This window comes from Sardina pilchardus, chromosome 20, assembly GCF_963854185.1.
Source record: "Sardina pilchardus chromosome 20, fSarPil1.1, whole genome shotgun sequence".
In the NCBI taxonomy this organism is placed as follows: Eukaryota; Metazoa; Chordata; class Actinopteri; order Clupeiformes; family Clupeidae; genus Sardina; species Sardina pilchardus.
The window spans coordinates 5,504,731-5,524,449 of record NC_085013.1 but is presented as its reverse complement, the minus strand read 5'-3'; positions in this window follow the sequence as shown (position 1 = coordinate 5,524,449).

Genomic DNA, 19,719 nt, shown 5'->3' with positions numbered 1-19,719 from the left:
TAGATCTGTGCTAATAGCATCAATCTATGATAATATCCATAGTAGCCACCTAAGATGACATGATAGCAAATATCATACAATTATAGCATGGTGACCAGTCTATGATGGTGAAGCATGTAATTTGGGTTAAGGCATTACAGAGGGTTCAAGTAGGTTAAGGGGTCCAGGTTGATAAAATACTGTATGTACGTATGTACTTTTTGTAGAAATGTTTGTCCTTAATAAGCTGTATGCAGTTAGCTCACTGAATCATCTTCAGTTTCTCGCTCTGGTCCTCTCAGCCTTCTCCCAGCCCCTGGTCAAAACAATGTCAAAGAAATCCATTATCAGTCAATGCACAGACATTTACTCTGCAGTCACACAGATGATTAGAATAACATGGTCATTGGGAAAGCTAAACATTTGCATTGCCAAGGATTTATACTGGTGAAGTCAACGTCTCTGCTTTCTTTTTCACAATAGAGGCTGAATTATGTTGGCAGCCTTATAAAATAATGTCAGAAGGCATATTAAGAGTATAATTTCCTAAGGGCATGATTTTGTCTGCCTTTGGTAGTGTCGGCAAAAAAAACAGTGCAAGGCAGCATGAGATCATTCGAGGTGGGAGACTCTTCCTGGAAAGAGCTCCCAGAGGGTCTGCCTGTCTGCCTGTTTCCGGAGCTGCCTGTAAAGTGAATCTGCGTATCGATCGACCCCCATCATCTTACTGCATACAGGGAGGCCTTAGCTGTCTCAGGCAGACAGAAAGAGTGTGGTGCCATATTTGATTCCATGTTATTGATATCAGTTGAGGGAGATAAGTTTCTCTTAACAAAATCATGTTCTTCTCCAAATAACACAGCAGAATATAAAAGCAATTCTATTTTTTAGATCCAATATCACTTGTCAGTTGGTCTATATTTAAAACATGTACTTAGAACACACTCAAATTCAGCTTGCAGCATCCTTGTACTATACAGTATACACAGTGATTGAATCACTTTTATCAATCATTTCTCTAAGGAAAAATAAGACAGAATCGTACCATAGATAAGATACTTTGATGGGTGTTTTTTATGTGAGTACTTTCAATTCACATACAAGCTGTAAATGTATCTGTCAACAGGTTGAAAATGTAATTGGAATGTAATATATGTTTAACTGTAAAACGCTTGGTAAAATCCCTAAATGAATATGCATCACAATTGCCATATAGATTTGATGGCTGGCGCTCAAACACAACGTGACTTAGAAGGAAGAAACAAGGGGGGAGAGTAGGATACCCTCAGCCCTGCTGCCAGGGAAACGCTGAATTATCAGATGATTGGTGCTGATACCTGTTAGTATTATTACCACTTTAATCCATATCTCACTTGAAATCTTGCCACAGATTCAACTTCCTCATAAATAGTGTTTTTATGGGTGACCATGAAAGAAAGAGAATGTACTGTATGTGTGTACGCACACACACACACACACACACACACACACACACACACACACACACACACCATGCACATTTGAGTACATATGAAAACAATGCTTTTCTGGACGCCTTGCATTCACCACCCTGACCATAAAACTCTGACCACACGAGTCTGTGGCTAGCTGTGGGTTTCCATTCAGCAGTCACTCAGATTGCTCGTGTTTATTGTTAGCTAACATAGGAAGTGACCCGGTGTGACTGAAGAAGAATGCAACATGCCGAGGCCGTCCTTAAGACTGTGACAACAATCTTCAAAACAAAGACATTTTCCAGTTAGTGTTTCTGGCTCTTGGCAGAAGTTTCAACTCCTCTTTCAGGAGGACTCGACTTAAAATTAAGTAAAGGAGCTTTTTTGGTCTATCTAAATGTTATCCTGCAACAATAGCAGATGTGAGCAGGTTACAGATTAGGCTAAGGATGGCCTTTTTTACAATACAATATTTAATAAACAGATTTAAGTTATATATCTTACAGCTGATGATCTAAAGAAATGCCATGATACATCAATGAAATATTAAGAAATGGCTGAGCGTCAAAATGCTTGAGTGCACTAACAATATGTACTATGAGCAAAAGATTTATTTTTTAAAATAAATCTAAGCAGACGTGTCAGTTGTCACACTAAGCAGTCTCTTGTCATTCAGCCAATATCCAGGGACTAGTCTGCAGAGTATGCAGATACATTATGGTGCATTACACATTATTGATTGGGGTTATGTGCTGTGCTTCGTGTTTGTGGAAGACTGCAGGTATATCCTTTGAAGGCCAAATTGAACTATACTGTGCACCTTGCTACTGAATATTGACATTGACAGATTAAAAATGTATGTTGAAAACACAAAATCAATTGAAACAGCTAGAAACATGTACAGTGCCACAAAATCTGTAACAAATACCTGCATAATCTCAGCCTGTTAATTTTCTGTAACTGACATATCTAAGCAAAACATTGCAAACCTATAGAGCACTTTAAACAAATCAAGCGATATGCTCCCCTTTAGCAAACATCCTGGTTAGTCATCACAGACACTATATGGCTGGCCTGACTTACAGCACTATGGACACGAAAGCTATATGTTTGCTTCTGACATGCAGTATGGCACAAAAGGACCAAGAAGATGTTCCACCTTCTGTGTGTACTGTATGTATGTACACTGCACCAGTACATCCAAACTGTATGTGTGATGATATATGGGATCCTTTTGTGTGTGCTTGCTTCCCATAGAAAGGGTGTGTCTCCCTTAGTTGTGATTGGTTAAGGCAGAGGTTCAAGTCCTTGGACGCAGAGAAATGTGTGTTGAACTGCACAGTAGTCCAGTTGAGTCAACACCTCCACTCACTTGCCCATCAATCACCAAACAGCAAGACCCAAGTGTCAGCATTTAACCAAACACAAAGCTTTAAGGCTACAAAAAACAAACAAACAAACAAAAACACTTGTCCTATATCCTATTTCTGATCACTTTTCCTATTTCGATTTTGAATGAAAAACTATGTGTGCATATTGAGTTGGCACAAAGACTGCTTGAAGTGGTATCACAGTCAGAAACATAATGCAGTGCTTTCCACACATGCAAAAAAGTAGAGATCAGACAAGCATAATCTCTGTTGCACAAGAATGGGTTGTGTTTTCAGTAACATCTAGAGGCTTGAGTTAGTGCTTGATAAATTCAGCAAATTACTTATTCCACTCTAAAGTACATTGATATATGAATCACTTTCATACACAAATATACGGAAATGCCATGTATTACAGTATGCCATATCATTTGTCACATTTCATATCATGTAATATTTTTTTACATATACAACGAAATGACCAAATTATCAGACAGATATCGGTGACAGGACTCCAGATATAGAATGCCACCTCAAGCCAGAGACAGTATGAAAGTAAGTTATGAAGACCTCACCATCCAGGTGCAACTGCAGCTACAGCCTGCCCTCACAAGTACTGTATGAAACCAGTGGAATGACACAGATAAGAGAGAGAGAGAGCTGCTCACCTGCTGACGATCTGCTCTACCTGTGTGTCTGTCGGTGTTCCCTGTCCTAGTTACCTGTCTCTGACACACACACACACACACACACACACACACACGAGTGCATGCACTACAAAGATACAGTACAGTTGCAAGGCTGTCCTGTCTAGCATTGAACAGCTTGCCTGTGTTTTAGACCAGGAGGAGCCAGAATGGGCCTGCCCTCTGTTAGACATATAAGGCTGCTTTCACATTCCCTCACCCACACGCTGGGTTCCCATCCAAGCCAGTGGTGTAGTCTACGTGATACGCAGGACTATGCAGAATACCCACTTAAAAGGTATCACCATCTCAGTATACCCACTTAAAATAGGCAAGGATATTAACATTTGGGGTTGATCACAGTATACCACTACAGCTACTACATCACAGTATATCCACTACAGCTAACTGGACTACACCACTGATTCAAGCTGACACACACACACACACACACACACACACACACACACACACACACACACATATTTGTGTTGCTTGTTTTATACCTCATTCTACTTTCTTCACCCAAGCTAGATATACAAATATGTAAACACCAGAGTTTCCCAGTGTGTCTCATTTCGGTGTCAGTCTGCATGAAAAGGGGAACAAAAGTGACTTTGTGAAAGGTTTGGAAAAGACTACTTAATAATGAAATAAATAAATGTTGTATTTGTGTTGCATTGTTTGCTGTCATCAACCTAGTTATCTATCAACATCCACTATCCATCATGAATATTGCACTGCGACCAGACAAGTTCTCCAAATTCTTTGCAACATTCATATTTTCTCTTTGCTTGCACTTCAGTGTGTGTGGCTGACATGCACCAGCATCAACAACAAATGTGGCTAAGCTGGCACTGGTCTTTCAAATGTCAAGATTAACAACCCCTGCCATATGTATAAAAAAACCCCCATATATTGTCTTGTATGTGTGTGTGTGTGTGTGTGTGTGTGTGTGTGTGTGTCTACTGACTCCATATGTGCATTCATTATCACACACTTTCAGCCTTTCCCTCAAAGAAATTCCTGTGGAATTGAATTATCAAGCAAAAAAAAAAAAAAACACTTGACCACAACTGTTTTCACAGAGTAAGTTCCTTCTCTACAGTTCACAGGCTCACTAGGTGTCCTTAGACTAACATGCAAAATCTATTACATATAGACATATGAAACATGTGGATTAGTTTCGCAAGGGCTGAAAAATCCTCTTGAAGTGCAAAATGCTATTCACAGGGAAGGTACTCCCTCATCAAATATTTACCATCAGGGTGCTGCAAAAAGGGTTGATAACGACTTTGTATTTCCCAAATGTAGCCTACTTAGAGGATCGAGGGTGGCAGAGAGAGTCTGAGGGAGAGGTATTGGAGCCCAAATCATGATGATGTTATGGGATAACTTAGCTTGTGTTCGCATCCCTAATACTGGAAAGGATGAAATCTTCCACTGCACTGTTGTATGGAGCTTACGGCATGTCATATTCTCTTGAGAACCAGTACCCTGATATATGCCAAGGTCTTCCAGTATTTCATTATTTATACATGGTATAGCTATCACTTTAGTCTCAACAATGGGTACAGTATCGATCATGTCCATTACAAAATAGAAACTCTTATACTTGTATGTGAAAGTGTGTTTCATCTAAGTCTTTTTCACTTTCTATCTGTATGCATGCGCGCACGCCTGTGTGTGTGTGTGTGTGTGTATCCACATTAACATATCCAAATTGGCTTGGAGGTGTGTGTGTGTGTGTGTGTGTGTGTGTGTGTGTGTGTGCATGTGTGCATGTTTTATGCTTGTGTGTGTGTAGTGTGTAAATGAGCGTGTATATTTGTGTGTTCGAGTATGCCTTTGTGTCCTCTGATGCAGGTGGACCTGCTACTGATAAATCGATTATGACTCATGATGATCAAATTCTGCACCATTGTAGTCAGACGAGCACACTCCCTACACACTCAATTCCCCATCACTGGCTCCACACACTGTCCTGCAATGTAGTTTTACTTCAATCCCTCCTTGGGTCAACCTTGTAATTATCCAGTCTTAGGTGGCTGATAACTTAATTCAATGAACATATTGCTCTACCTGCAAAGTAGACATCCCAATTCAGCCACAATAACCGCCAAGGTTACCACCACACTGGGTCCTCCTGTCTTGAAAGCCAAATAGCTTAACTGACTTAAGTTGCTTTGAAAAGTCAAGAAATCAGAAATCATCCTCACACATCTAACGTTGAATGATCTAACTGGGCCTGTGTAATAGTTGAAAATGAGATTTGCATTGAAGTTTTGCCCCAAGACTTGGTTAAGGACCCTTACAGAATTTAAGTCCCCTCTTGAGCTAAATTCACTGTCCTAATTGGTCTGCACATACTCAAAGATAAAAAGTGCTAGATAGATTGAAAAAAAGCTTTGATCAGTCACAACTGAAACTTCACACAATCAATAAAAAAAGGTTTGTTTTTCCAGGAAAGATCCCCCATCCACACACCTCCCCTTCTCCTTGGTTTGCCTGAACCGTTTGTGAATGTGACTAACCAGCATACCCATGACCGAGATTACATACATTACAGCTTGTTTGGCTGCCTCTTTGACCATCTGGGAGGGCCCACTGACCCACGCACTATCTGAGGTAATACGGTTAATCAGCTTTTCGGTGAGTACGGGGGAACCAGTAACCTTGATTGCAGCCTGTATTGATAAGAGCACACTCGAGTCTCTGTCACCCCTCTAGCCAGGGCTTGTTTGTATCCAAAATATAATTGAGTTTTGCAATGGGGGGGGAGTGGGGGGGGGGGGGGGGGATGGAAAAAAAAAACAGAATTGGATTTTCAGACGGATTATAGGAACATGGGACTGACATTCCTCATGCTTCCAATCATTTAGGGAACATTAATTGGCAGCACGGAAAATAAAGTGCTAGCAACATCATTACAGGGTTGGAAATCGAGGATCAGACAATTTTTTTGGAGGATCAGACTTCAGACTGAGATTCAGGGTTGAAGGGTTTTTTTTCACTAGCATTTTCTAGCTATCTGAATAAAATTTCACATGCTGAATAACATCTGGGAGTTAGACTTTTAGCAGAACCACAGGGAAGGCAGAGCTCCTGTCATTAATTTTTCATGAGGCATCCATTTGAGTTTGTGTAGGACTGGAGACTAGAGGCATTTTGGGACCTATAATGTAATCAGACTTTTTTAAATGGCCTCATTTCAACCACTAAGAACAGGTAATGTTTATGACCAAGTTTGCTGTTAGTTGTAATTACAGTTTTATCTGTATGGTCTTTACATGTAAATAAATGTTTACAGAATTTGTAGCCTAGTTTTTAGAATATTACAAATCAATTAAATTAATTTCTTTATAGGTCATAGGGTTTCACAGGTTTATTTTGCTGTTTTGTTAAGGTATCACCCTTCAGGTCGTCGCCCTGCATATCCTGATTGGATGTCTGTAAATGTCGATGGCATTTCCCTGGCAGTGTCCCAGCTCCACTCCCTCTAACCTTGAGCTAATGTCAAACAGCCAGACGTGAATAAGGATGCCTCGCCTGACAGAGCAAGTCTCTGTACGGTGCAGACAGCTATTCAAATAAGAGCCGTGTTTCAAAGACTTCATTTGCTCTGGGCTGGCTATTTTAAAGATAAATTTCCTCTGAATAATAATAAAAGGAACTGAGTTGCCCTTAATTCGGCATTAGCTTCAGTCAAGTATGCACCCAGAGACTGAATAAGTCATTGGAAAATACAATGACAGACTTGTAATGTGCACAACAGAAGAAAAAGAGCTACCAAGAGCAGCTGTTTGCTTATTTAAGGCACAGACACTTAAAGAAACGTTTTATTTTGCTGCCAAACGATGCCTATCAAGGGGGACAATGATGTTCTTTCCCAGAATTTTGAGGAATGTTACTCTAGGCTGGGGTCACTCAGGGTCGTTTGGGTTTGAAACTCTATTGGATTTGAATGTCACCTCATGTCTCATGAGCTCTGTCTGGGACAAAAGGCAACTCAAGCTGAGGAAAAACAACATTGAGTGTTTGGCCATGGGGAGAGCGGAGGTGAGAATGCCATTGACTCTTGAAGATAATTTTCCTTTTCTTTCTTTTTTTTTTTTAAACTGAGCATAACAGAATCACGTCAAACACGTAAACACCACACAGTATTCCTCCTCGCCCATGGTCCGCTCTGACAGCCTAACAATGACTCCAGATACTGGATCTAGACGGGAACAAAAGCAATTGCACAGTGGCTTATGCTTGTGGTCGGTTCTGAATGTCTGAGAAAATGAGCTTTACTCTGCAGCAGAATAGCAACATGTTCTTAAATGCCTTTGTGATGGAAATTCCTGTTTAGTTTATTCTACAAGTGTCTCCCTGTACTATAGCCTAACAATTTCACAGAGCAACAAAAGTGGAACAAAAAGTGGAAAAGGGAACAAAAGTAATTGCCCAGAAGTTTGATTTACAGTAATTCTGAAAATCTCTGAAAGCAGGGCATGCATTGAAAACAATGTTTGTGTTAGTATTGGAAATAAATCTGTGTTAAATTTAGAATTTCAAGAGCATCATCTATATCTGTTTTCATGCAAATGTCTGAAGGGCTTTATCATTGTTCTTATAATGTTACATTTAAGATTTAAAAAAAAAAAAAATTGAGCCACCACAGTCCTGTCAGAGTACTGGCCTGGTCATGGGCCCCATAACTCCCTCCGCAACCACACCCACCCAACTACGGAGCACACCCACTGCACTGCAGACACACCCCACAAAATCACTGCAGACCCCACCCCACCCTTCATACTGCAGACTCCACCCTTCATACTGCAGGCTGCCATACAGTAAACAAACTCACACCCTTCTCACTCTGGCAGGCCGTTAAAGGAACACTGTGTGTGCTGCACCTTGCATAGGTGTGCAGACCATCACACTTTTAAACTCCGCAGACGCAGCTGAACAGTTATGTTGGGGGCACGCACACACATAGACACACACACACACACACACACACACACGCACACACATACACACGTACACACTGCACCAACGTCACACCTTCAGCACTGGCAGGACCTGCCCATTACATGCTTTGGACACACCCACAAGACTGCAGGCACACCCAGCCTGGCCAGCTCTCGCTGCAGGCGGCGGCAAGTGAAGTGCACCTCATCCTCAATAGCTCACAGCAGTGCAGAGCAGAGCGGAGCATCGGCACTCGCACCTAGCAACAACCATCCTCTCTCTCCTCTCTCCCCTTTTGTCCCCCTCCTTTTCTCCCTCTTTCTCTCTCTCTCTCTCTGCCTCTCTGTCTCTGTCACACATGCACAGACACAGGCACAGGCACACACAGACACAGACACACACACACACACACACACACACACACACACACACACACACACACACACACACACTGAGTCTGCTGAGTCATGGATAAAAATAGCCAGATTAAAACAGAGGGATATAAAAGGTGGAGGTGAGAGGGGAGAGGAGTAGTAGAGGGGGGAAGGGGGGAAAGATAAAGATGCCCACCCGTGCCTGGCCCATGCCAGTTGGGGAATGCCAGGTGAAAGCAGTCACACATGGTGGCGCTCCTCTATGGACTTCCTCGTCCGCCTGCGTTGCTGTGGGAGGTCCTGGGGATGGGCGTCCGACGCGGTCCTGACCAAAAACAAAAACAAAAACTCTTCTCGGCGCTGATGCTACTGCTGCTACTGCTGCTGCTGCTGCTGTTGTTGTTGTTGCTGCTGCAGAGGCTCCTGTGCCGGCAGTTGAGTTCAGACGCTCTCCCACCCCACTCTAGCCTCTCCCAGGGAGATCTCAGGAGCCAAAATCTCCCCTTTCCCCTCACTTCTCGACCACACGGTGAACGGTACAGAGAGAGAGAGAGAGAGAGAGAGTGTGTGTCGCAGAACCAGGAAATTGTCTCAGAGAGCTGACTGAGAGTATGTGTGTGTGTGTGTGTGTGTGAAAGAGAGAGTGAGTGAGAGTAAGAGTGAGAGCGAGAGAGAGAGAGAGCGAGCGAGGCGTCTCACAGCATCCGTGCAGGCTAACAGTCCACAGAGGAGTGAGGCTGTGCTCCTCTTCCCTCATCCAGTAAACACACAGACTGCCATGGAGCATGCTAACCTAATTAAGAGGGCTGGGAAGGGAGGGGTGCAGGGAGGGGTGGAGGGAGGAGGTCTCTTCTGATGCCACCCACCCGCCCATCCTCTCCGATCCACCCACAACAACACCCCCCCCCCCACACACACACCCAACCATCCTTCCCATCAAACCATGACAAGGACGTTCAGTACAGCTGATTCGTCTGCCACCAGAAAAAACATTTGTCTTTTTCTCCTGTTCATTTATTTATTTATCATATATTTTCTAAAAGAACTTTATTTTGGCTCCACCGGCTAGTCGCAATTGAATTGGTTGGCTGCAGGGGATGATATCATATTTCTCAGGAGCACCATCACTTAGGCAATGACAGGATGTAGCCAGGTACTCAAAGACATTGAAGTTCAAGGGGCTTTCAAGCTCTCAGACATCCAAGCATCACATGTTTGTCAAACCGCTGATGTTTTTGTTTACGTGTGTCTCTCCTCCAGCTGTTCCTCTTGCCCTCTTCCTCTCTGTCTGTTCTCTGTGCTGCAAGCTCGAGCCCTTAAGGTGCCTGAAATATTTAACGATTTTGGGACGCGGGCCTAAGAATAAAATGTGATCTCACCACAAGGAACTGGAAGTTTTTGTAACCTGAAATCAACTTGCTGCTGAGTCACTCTCACATCAGCGCCAAAACACTGGCATCGCCAGAGCACATAAAACACTATGCCACTTTCAAAGTTTACAACTCCTCAGGGCCGAATGGTAGCTTGGAGAGTGCATCAGTGTACCAACGAGAAAGAATAAAAAACCTCTGCAAACATATGGAGGCATGATGTTACTGCATCACAGGATGAGAATTATACCACTACGCACAAAAGTCTTAAAGTCGCATAACCTTAAGACACATATAAGAACTATTTTATGCTTAGATCCATTTGCCATAAATTGCTATAGAACCAAAATCACCACAATACTGATGACAGAAAAATGTGCATGCAATGACATGATTTGCCATGCTTATGTCTTATGACAGAAAAAAGAATTACCAAAGCAACTGTCATAGTCTAGATGTTAGTCATGCAAAAACTCGACTTCTCCACGTGTGTGCAGAGAAATGCGTGTCTGGCCACATGCATCTGTATAAGCGATTAACATATTTTGCCACAGCTGTGTCAAACAGCCCATAATCAATTTCAGATCAGCTGACGATGGTTGAGATTTCAAAGAACAGTCTCACAAACATCTACAGTTTACCTTGACATAAACAGTCAATAACAAGAGTACAGTGACATAACAGTCAATAACAAGAACAACAATCATAATCCAGTTTTAGACAGAGGTGACATCAATGACATTACCATCCCTTCCATACATGTCCACGATTGGCCACTGACCAGACTGCCATCTGTCATGAAATACATTTTTAATGTACTTTATATTGCACTCTAAGCATAAATAAACATGCTGATGCATTTTGTGACATTGTGAGCCTACCTGCCCAATCCATTTACTCAAGGAGAGAATGCTGACCAAGGTATGATTGACATCAATACAGTGACAGCACAGCATTTGCTGTATGATCTGAAATGACAGCGAACTTCTCCTGCCCTTTCAGCATCTACAGTAAGTGCAAACATACATGTACAGAATTGAACTTAATGATTCAAATGATATGTGAAACTGTAGAGGGCCAAAACTGAATGTGAGTCATTGCGCATTGGTGGCTCTATGATAGGGGCTTCACAACTACTGTTTCTTACAACTTAGAAAAAGTTGGGGTGTTGTGTAAAATGCAAATAAAAACAGAATGTGAAAATCTACAAGTTTCTGAAAAAAACATATTTAGCTGTAAAAGGGACATAGACAACATATCAGATGTTGAAAGTGACAAATATGACTATTTCATGGAAAATATGAGTTCATTTTGATTGATGCCAGTAACATTTAAGTACTCCTTACTTAGAGTTTTGAGAATTAAATGTTGTCCCATTCCTGCCTGATGGATTTCAGTTGCACAATGGGGTATTCTTAATCATGTTTGTCATTCCATGATGCAGCTAATTTGTCTGGACTGAAGACTGCCCGTTTTTGCACTCGGACTCTTCCTCTATGGAGAAATATTGTTTAAAATGTGCAGAATTCATTTTGCCATTGTTTTACCAAAATATTTAAGGTCTTCCATGGAAAATACATGGGCAATGTTGCTCAAAACTTGCATGCATCATTCAGAATTGATTGTGCCTTGCCAGGTGTGCAAGATGCCCATGCTGTAGGCACTAATACACCTCCACACAGTCATAGATGTTGGGTTTCGAACTGGGCGGGCACTAAAACAAGTTGGATAGGTTGGATACTTAGGTCCTTTCCTCTTTAGCCCAGATGAGTCCGTGGTTTATAAGAAATATGGATCTTTTTCTATGTTACCTCAGTCCATTGTGGATGTTGCATGGTAAAGTTTACACTTTTCTGTGCATTTCTGAATTGGGTATCCAACTGTGCATACAGACAATTGGTTATCAGAGGTTATCCTGTGCCCATACAATGATTATTTACAAAAAAAGGTTTCGTTTTGATGTCCAGATTTTCACAGAGTGATACCCCTACATTATTACTTCGGACCCTCTGTGGGATGTTCTTTCATAGCCAATCTTACTTCTGCCAAGGAGGTTATGTTTTCATCTGGGTTTGTTTGTCTGTTTGTTTATTTGTCTGTCCATTCGTCTGTTTGTTCGCAAGATAACTCAAAAAGTTATGGATGGATTTCGATGAAAAGGAAAGGTCTGAAATGACCCGAGGAAGAAACTATTCAATTTTGGGAGTGATCCGGATCACCGTCTGGATCCAGGAGGCGGTTATGCTTTCGCTTGTCGGAGGCCTGCGCTCTCGGAGTGCTTTTCTAGTTAGTTGTAAAACATTCCTTTGTAAAACATTGTTTTCTTTATCATTACACACCTGTCCCAATCAGTACAACTTTTTTTTAAACATGCTGCTAGTATCAAATTCAAAATAAACATATGTTTTCCATGAAATAGTCAAATTTGTCACTTTCAACATTTGCTATGTTGTCTGTGTCCTTCTAGCAGCTAAATATGAGATTAGGAGATTTGTAAAATTATTACATTCTGTTATTATTCACATTTTATACAACATCCTCATTTGTTCTTGGGGTTGTATTAAGTTGTACTAGGTTGTACTGGGCTTGTTTTTTCATAATAGTTGTTGACTAGTTGTTATGTACTGGTACAGAGGTTGGTTCCAGCATGGTGCTAGTGCTATCTGTTGACAGTGGGTGTTTCATCTTTAGATGGTTATCCATGGCAGACGTGTTCTTATTGAATCTAAATACAGCCTTAAATACCTAACTTAAATGTCACTGTGGAACAGTCTGATTTTTAGTGAAGTGCTCCATACATAGGGATGTCTAACCCATTTACCCTTAAGCTATTTTGTCCATGAATAGTTGACTGCTGCCTTGACAGTGATTGACTGCTGCCTTGACTAGTGATTTTAATGAAACCCCTAGTCAGTGATGTTCCAATGCCAGCATTCAATACAGTGATGCTCTCTGCCCTGGTCCGTGGGAAAAGTGCCTGTATAAGTGATTTAGAGCTATACGAAGCCTGGAAAAAAGCTTCAGTCAAGTATAGAGCAGAAAAAGTGCTGAGCTGTTTACATTGTATCTGCACGTGTGTGTGTGTGTGTGTGTGTATGTGTGTGTGTGTGTGTGTGTGCAAGAGACAGGGAGGGGGGTATTATGTGCATTTGTGTGTGTGTGTGTGTGTGTGTGTGCAAGAGATATGGAAGGAGGTGTGTACGTGTGTGTGTGTGTGTGTGTGTGTGTGTGTGTGTGTGTGTGTGTGTGTGTGTGTGTGTGTGTGTGTGTGTGTGCGTATTTTTGTGTGTGTGGGGCGGGGGTGGGGTGGGGGGGGATCCAGTGAGTAGTTCAAATATGCGCCCAGGACATGTGAATGATCAATTCCCTTACGCTCACATGATTTTGCTGGCACCAACTGTCTAAATTAATTTCAATTTCTAACTTCTGTCCCACATGCCGAACTGAGATACCTGGCTGGGATGATTTTAAGTTCCCTTGTCAGTTAAGTTGCCTTTTTACACCAAGATGAGCCGGTGTCACAGTCCAACTGGTCAGATAAACCAAATGTGAATAGATCTATTCATTATGTCTGAATCAGTGGCGCCATCGGGTGATCAGCTTTTACTGAATCTCAGTAAGAGATTGAGACCAAAGGCTTTGCCTGGTCTGCATGCATCTGTCTCCACACTACTGACAGAGCTTCAGAGAGATGATACTGCATTAGCCACTGGCCCCCTCCCAAGAAGCGACTCAACACCAAAATCAATTATGGCACCAGAGGAAAAACAACAAGACAGGCTCTGCTGCCTCCACCGCCCGCTCTGCGGCTTCACCAACTGCTGGGGGAAGACTGAAAAACAAAACAGCAACAAGCGTTGACCATTATTTTCTCTCCTGGGATGTGGGAAGCCCCCCTGCCTCTCCTCAAAAAAGTGTCACTAGAAGGGTGGATGAGTGGCCTTCTCCACACATACACACGCTCTCACACACACACACACACACACACACGCTTGCACATAACACACACACACCTGAAATCTTGCCACTTGTGTGTTGCAAATGCAGCAAAGTGATTCGTCCAAACCTCCTCGCATCTACTCTGCCACGAGGGTATACAATTTCGCTCCCACTGAGAATCTGCAGCAGGACTGTGGTATTATTAGAAACCCACTGTAATTTAAGGTTGGTGGGGCTGAGGGGCTATTCGAGGAGACTCAGCTCTTCTGCAGTATCTCTTCAAGTATTGGAGCCCTCGGGGCACCACACGCGCACGTGATGACCACAGCTGCTATGACGTCATCATGCAGCCATTAGTACAGCCAATGTATTCTTACTGAGTCCTGTGCTCAGAAACAGATATGGCAACATGAGCATGATTTGTGCATTCTCTCTAGAGTCCCATAGATACTATAGTGGCACCAAGTTAGAGCTCAATATAGCTGTGTGGATGGAGTGATCGCTATTGCAAAAAAAAAAATGGCAAAATACAGGACATAAATAAGTAATAGAAAATCAACATCATCTCCATTGATTTTCTTACATTTGGACTTGGACTGAAAGTGATATGATGAGAAACTATCTTAAAAGCACTAAAGCTGGGCCAAAACATTGAACAATGAATAAACACCTCAAGAAAAAATACGGGAATTAATAGTTTTATGCAGAAATTAGCTGAGGAAATTAGATTCTCTGCAGGGTATAAAAATCATCAACTCGTCATTGCAATTGCAATTGCCTGTCTGTAAGTTATTGTAGTTATCTCAGTGGTAAGCAGCAGATAACATCATCCAGTGTACCATCCATAACAACAACTGATCCAGTTTGACTTATCCCCAATAAAAATGACACTGAACGCTAATATCTCTAATATCTCATTAAAAAAAAACTGAACAGTCATCCTTGGTTCTGATCCAAAAGATCCATTTAGGTAACGACTTGGAAGCATTGTTTGAATCAGCTAGCTTTGTTTGTACTCTGTCTGGGCTTTAATCGTGATGAAATTTCTGTGCATTCCAGAAAGCCACAGTATAAAGAGCCATAATTGACTGACGGAGGATTTCATTTGACAATGATTTAGACCCGGTTAATTATGCAACACTGGCCTTAGGGGAAACGCAGACCTCATGACTTTTAATTACTGGAAGAAGTTTGCTGTACCAGTATTTCTGCTGTTTTCCAAAGTGCCCAGTTTTCTCCATTTCTACATGTCCTCTGGCCTGCACATATGGTACAAACAGGAGACAGAGCGGTGGACCCTCTTTCAAACTGGGCTCAGCGGGATGATTCAGCCGTTTAATTACTTCTGGCTCGGACAGGACCCACCAGATACAATCTATCCAAATGGTTAATTTCAAACATATCCAATTCCAAGTATATTCTTGATTAAACAACAGTGTTACAAGGTGTGATTTACTTTATAATTTTACTACTACAACTACTACTAGTAACAATAATAATAAGATGATGATAATAATAATAATAATAATAAATAAATAAATAAAGAGTGCTTTTCATGGAACTAAGTGGTGCTGAATCCATAAAAAATTATCATAAGAAATAATACAATATGGCCACAACTCGCTCATTAAAGGGCCCCTATGCAACATCTTCTTAATAACTTAAAAACAGTTCAGAAATCACTGTAATGGTTAAATTACCTGTGAAAATGGCGATTTTCCCTGCTCCCCCATCTCCTAACAGAAGACCAGCCTTGCAATATCTGCATCTGTGTCCCTAATGATGATCTAAAAAGCGTTTCAAACATTTCAGTGACATTCATTAGCAGAATGCTAGCATGGACAATGACGACTCAACCTGTAAGAAAGGACATAAGTACTTGTTCATTCAACTGTTAACCTATCCATATTGAACTTGCAGAAACCAGAATAAAATCTGTGATTTATCAACAACAATCAGTTGAAAGAGACAAGTTTATATTTATCTTTACATTTACATTTAAATTCATACCAAAGAGACGATTGTGAAATATGCGCCCCAAAGCTGTAGGGGGAGCTCCATAGAGAAGAATGTGACAACAATAGTGATAAATTAGCGAAGAGATGACTACAGAGCAGGCCTTTCAAAGCAGTTCTGAAGATGTGATTTTTGGGGAGCACGAAGAAAGTCATAAAGAAACAAATATTTTCACTTCTCCATATAACCCTTCACATCCTTATATCAATCCATCCTGAGGCTCATGACAGGTCCTGCAGCATTGATGATGGACATTGATACAGATATGGATGAAAAGATCAGTGTAGATTTTAAAATAGACTTTAGAGGTCGCAGTGAGATGAAGTCTGGATTCAAGTAACAATGAAAATCATTTATGTGATTTAGCATGCATCATTTAATGAGCAAAATGGCTGATGAAAAGAAATGGTTATGCAAACTTTTCTGGACATGCATATTTTCCTGATGAGACTCAGCTTTGTTGCTCATGGTATTATGACCAACCAGTGCTCTAGCCCTAGCCCTGGCACAACCCCCAACCCCCCCTCCACACACACACACACACACACACACACACACACACACACACACACACACACACACACACACACACACACACTCCCTGAGGTGGTACACACCCTTCCTCACCAGCCCAACAGGTGTCTTTAGCCTGCACAAACATCTTTCTCAAAATATTTGAAATTGACAAGTCGACAAACAGCATAAAGAGGCTTGGGTGAGCCAAGATGCTGCTGTGCTGACCCTCTGTAAACTGTAAACACCAAAATCATTGGAGATAACAAGACATCATGAGACCAGCAGAAATGCAAAAACTGGGAAAACAGAAAGCAGAGTGTGCGTACATGTGAGTCAGCAGCATACATGCACACAAGCACATTAATACACGTGAGCAGGTGCACATAAGTAGCATAGTAGCGTGCTATCGCTAATATACACATAGAGAGATGCAGATACACATAAGTACCATAGCAGAATGCTATCACTAATATAGACATAGAGAGATGCAGATACACATACACATGATGGCATTGAGTCCCTCCTGATGTGCACACACACACACACACACACACACACACACACACACACACACACACACACACACACACACAAACACACTCACGCACGGGAAGAAAATGTATCGTGCGATCCACAGTCATGCATATTCCCACTTTTCTCCCCAACCAACCAGATTTGCAGGACAGTCATTCCTTGATGCTGTCTTCAGCATTTTGGCATGTAATCAATGTTTAGGGAGGGAGGGAGGCAGAGAGAGACAGAAAAAGAGAGAGAGGGTCATTTTATGCCTGCCCTGCAATGCCCTGACAGAGCTGTGAGCTGTGAGCTTGAAATCCTCCATGACAGCAAAAAAAAGGTCAATGTGAAAAGTCAAAAGGAAAGCGAAACACTAAACCCCATTAATGTTTGTATCATTTAACTTTAGTAATTGTGTTGACAAAAATACATATCAAACTTCACCTTCAATCTGAGGGTTACAGTATGTCCTTGCTTCAGCACCTTCAGTCATGGTTCTCAGCTCCATCAGCCCTTTCGAAGTTAGATGCTCAACCTGCATTTGAATTGTCCTAGTATAGCTGATTGTTATGAAAAGGGATCAGCAACAGCACTTGACTGTGATACTGAATCTTCCCTTGTAAACATACAGGTAATGCATGTAATTGTCTGAATTTCTTTTTTTTTTCTGTAATTTCTCTCATACCATATCAGACTATATTTACTACAAACACTAGTGTATCTAAGTAATATTATTTTCAAATTAAATGTTACTTCTATGCCATATGTGACTATGTCTGTGTCTGTGTTCATGGATACTAGGATTCAACCACTAGAATGGAGCAGCTGAATCTACAAGGTACTTATATTGTTGCACTGCTGTCTCCTAGAACCGTACCTTGATTGCTCCCTATTTTCGTAAGTCACTTTGGACAAAAACATCCGGCAAATTAATAAATGTAGAACTCTTTTCCAAAATGCTATATTGTCCATTTTTATGCATTTTCATAATTATGTATTTATCATTCATTCATATATTTTGTTTTCCAAGTTATTTCAAAGGTCATTGTCTTTCAGTAAATTAAAACAACACGACTGCACTTTTATAAATAATTACACAATTAAATAATTAAATTACTTCTTAATAATTGATTTCCTGTGGGGATCAATAAATTATCTATCTATCAAAGGTTTTCAAAAACTGAACCTAATGATCTTATCACTTGTAATTGGCTAGGATGACTATCACAAAAAACAAATCTCATTACTTGCTTCATGCCATGCACCTGGGTGCTGCTTGTTTGTGTTTATGCATTGTGTGTACAAATGTGTTTATGTGTGTCCTCACGGTACCTGCTGAAGGTCGTGAATATCAGGAGACATGTGACTCAAAACGTCTAATCGCACATTTCCATGCCTGGTTATCTCCAGCCCTGTTGGGACATGACTCCAGCGAATAACACGGCATGGCCTTCATCCTGTGACATCCCACAAGATTGTGAGGAAGAGACGAAATAGTAGATGAAGAAAAAAGAAGAGCTTGAATCAATCCACTGTGATGTTTATCTGTTTTTCCTGAAGTCCATGGCCACAGTTGGCATGCCTGAAATAGCTGGTTTGTCTTGGGAATTAACGAGTGGACCGGCTGGTCTGTGGTGAATGAAGAAATTGTAAATGTTGAAATTCCTCTAGCTGTCCTCTAACTGACTATACAATTATCAAAGAGTTATTAACAGTCTGGAATTTTGCATGTGATTGAATTCGTGGATGTGGCACTTTATAACCTGATTTAATTTCAGCATTTAGAAAAAAACTAAATTCACATTAATATTAAAAGATGAATGCGTACTGCCAACCTGAAGTAACATTTTTAATGCTTGCCACATCTCGTTCATTACAAAATTAGTTATTGGTTTGATTTCCGTCTGATCAGTATACCACTGTTATTTATTTTAGTTTTTTTGTGAACTGCAATCATCAAACAGAGAAAGAAACTGGATCTTGTACATGTAAATCAGTTCTTATTCCATCTGCACAATATCAGATGACAACCTTACAATCACAGGAGACATTGTGCTACATTGAAGTATACAGAAGACAGACAAGTGGCACACTGCCATATTAAGGCCCTGGCAAGAGGAAACTGGCCTGCAAGGAAGCTGGCAAACATACTGTAGGTTTCATGACTCCCCCTTCACATGTCACCATTTCCATCCAATTAGCCAACGGTAGTTCTTTAAGGTTACACATAATGTTGTTAATGTTAAACTCTTGTTGAGTTGAGTTAAGTGTTGAGTTTTACTCTGACCTAAATTGTAAATTTGATAACCACTGGCTTATAGTCCCAGCTGTATTCTAGCAGCAGACCATACGGCACATTCACGCACTCTACCTGTTTACAGAAGCCTCTACAAGAGCATCAAACAGCAGAGAGTGTTCCAGTTAAACAATTTCTCTACGGTTATAAGTGATTTCATCAGTGTGCATGATCTGATATTTTCTCTCTTTTTTTTTTGTTACGTAAGCCATCACAGTTTTCTCCCCTAATTGCTCTCCCACCA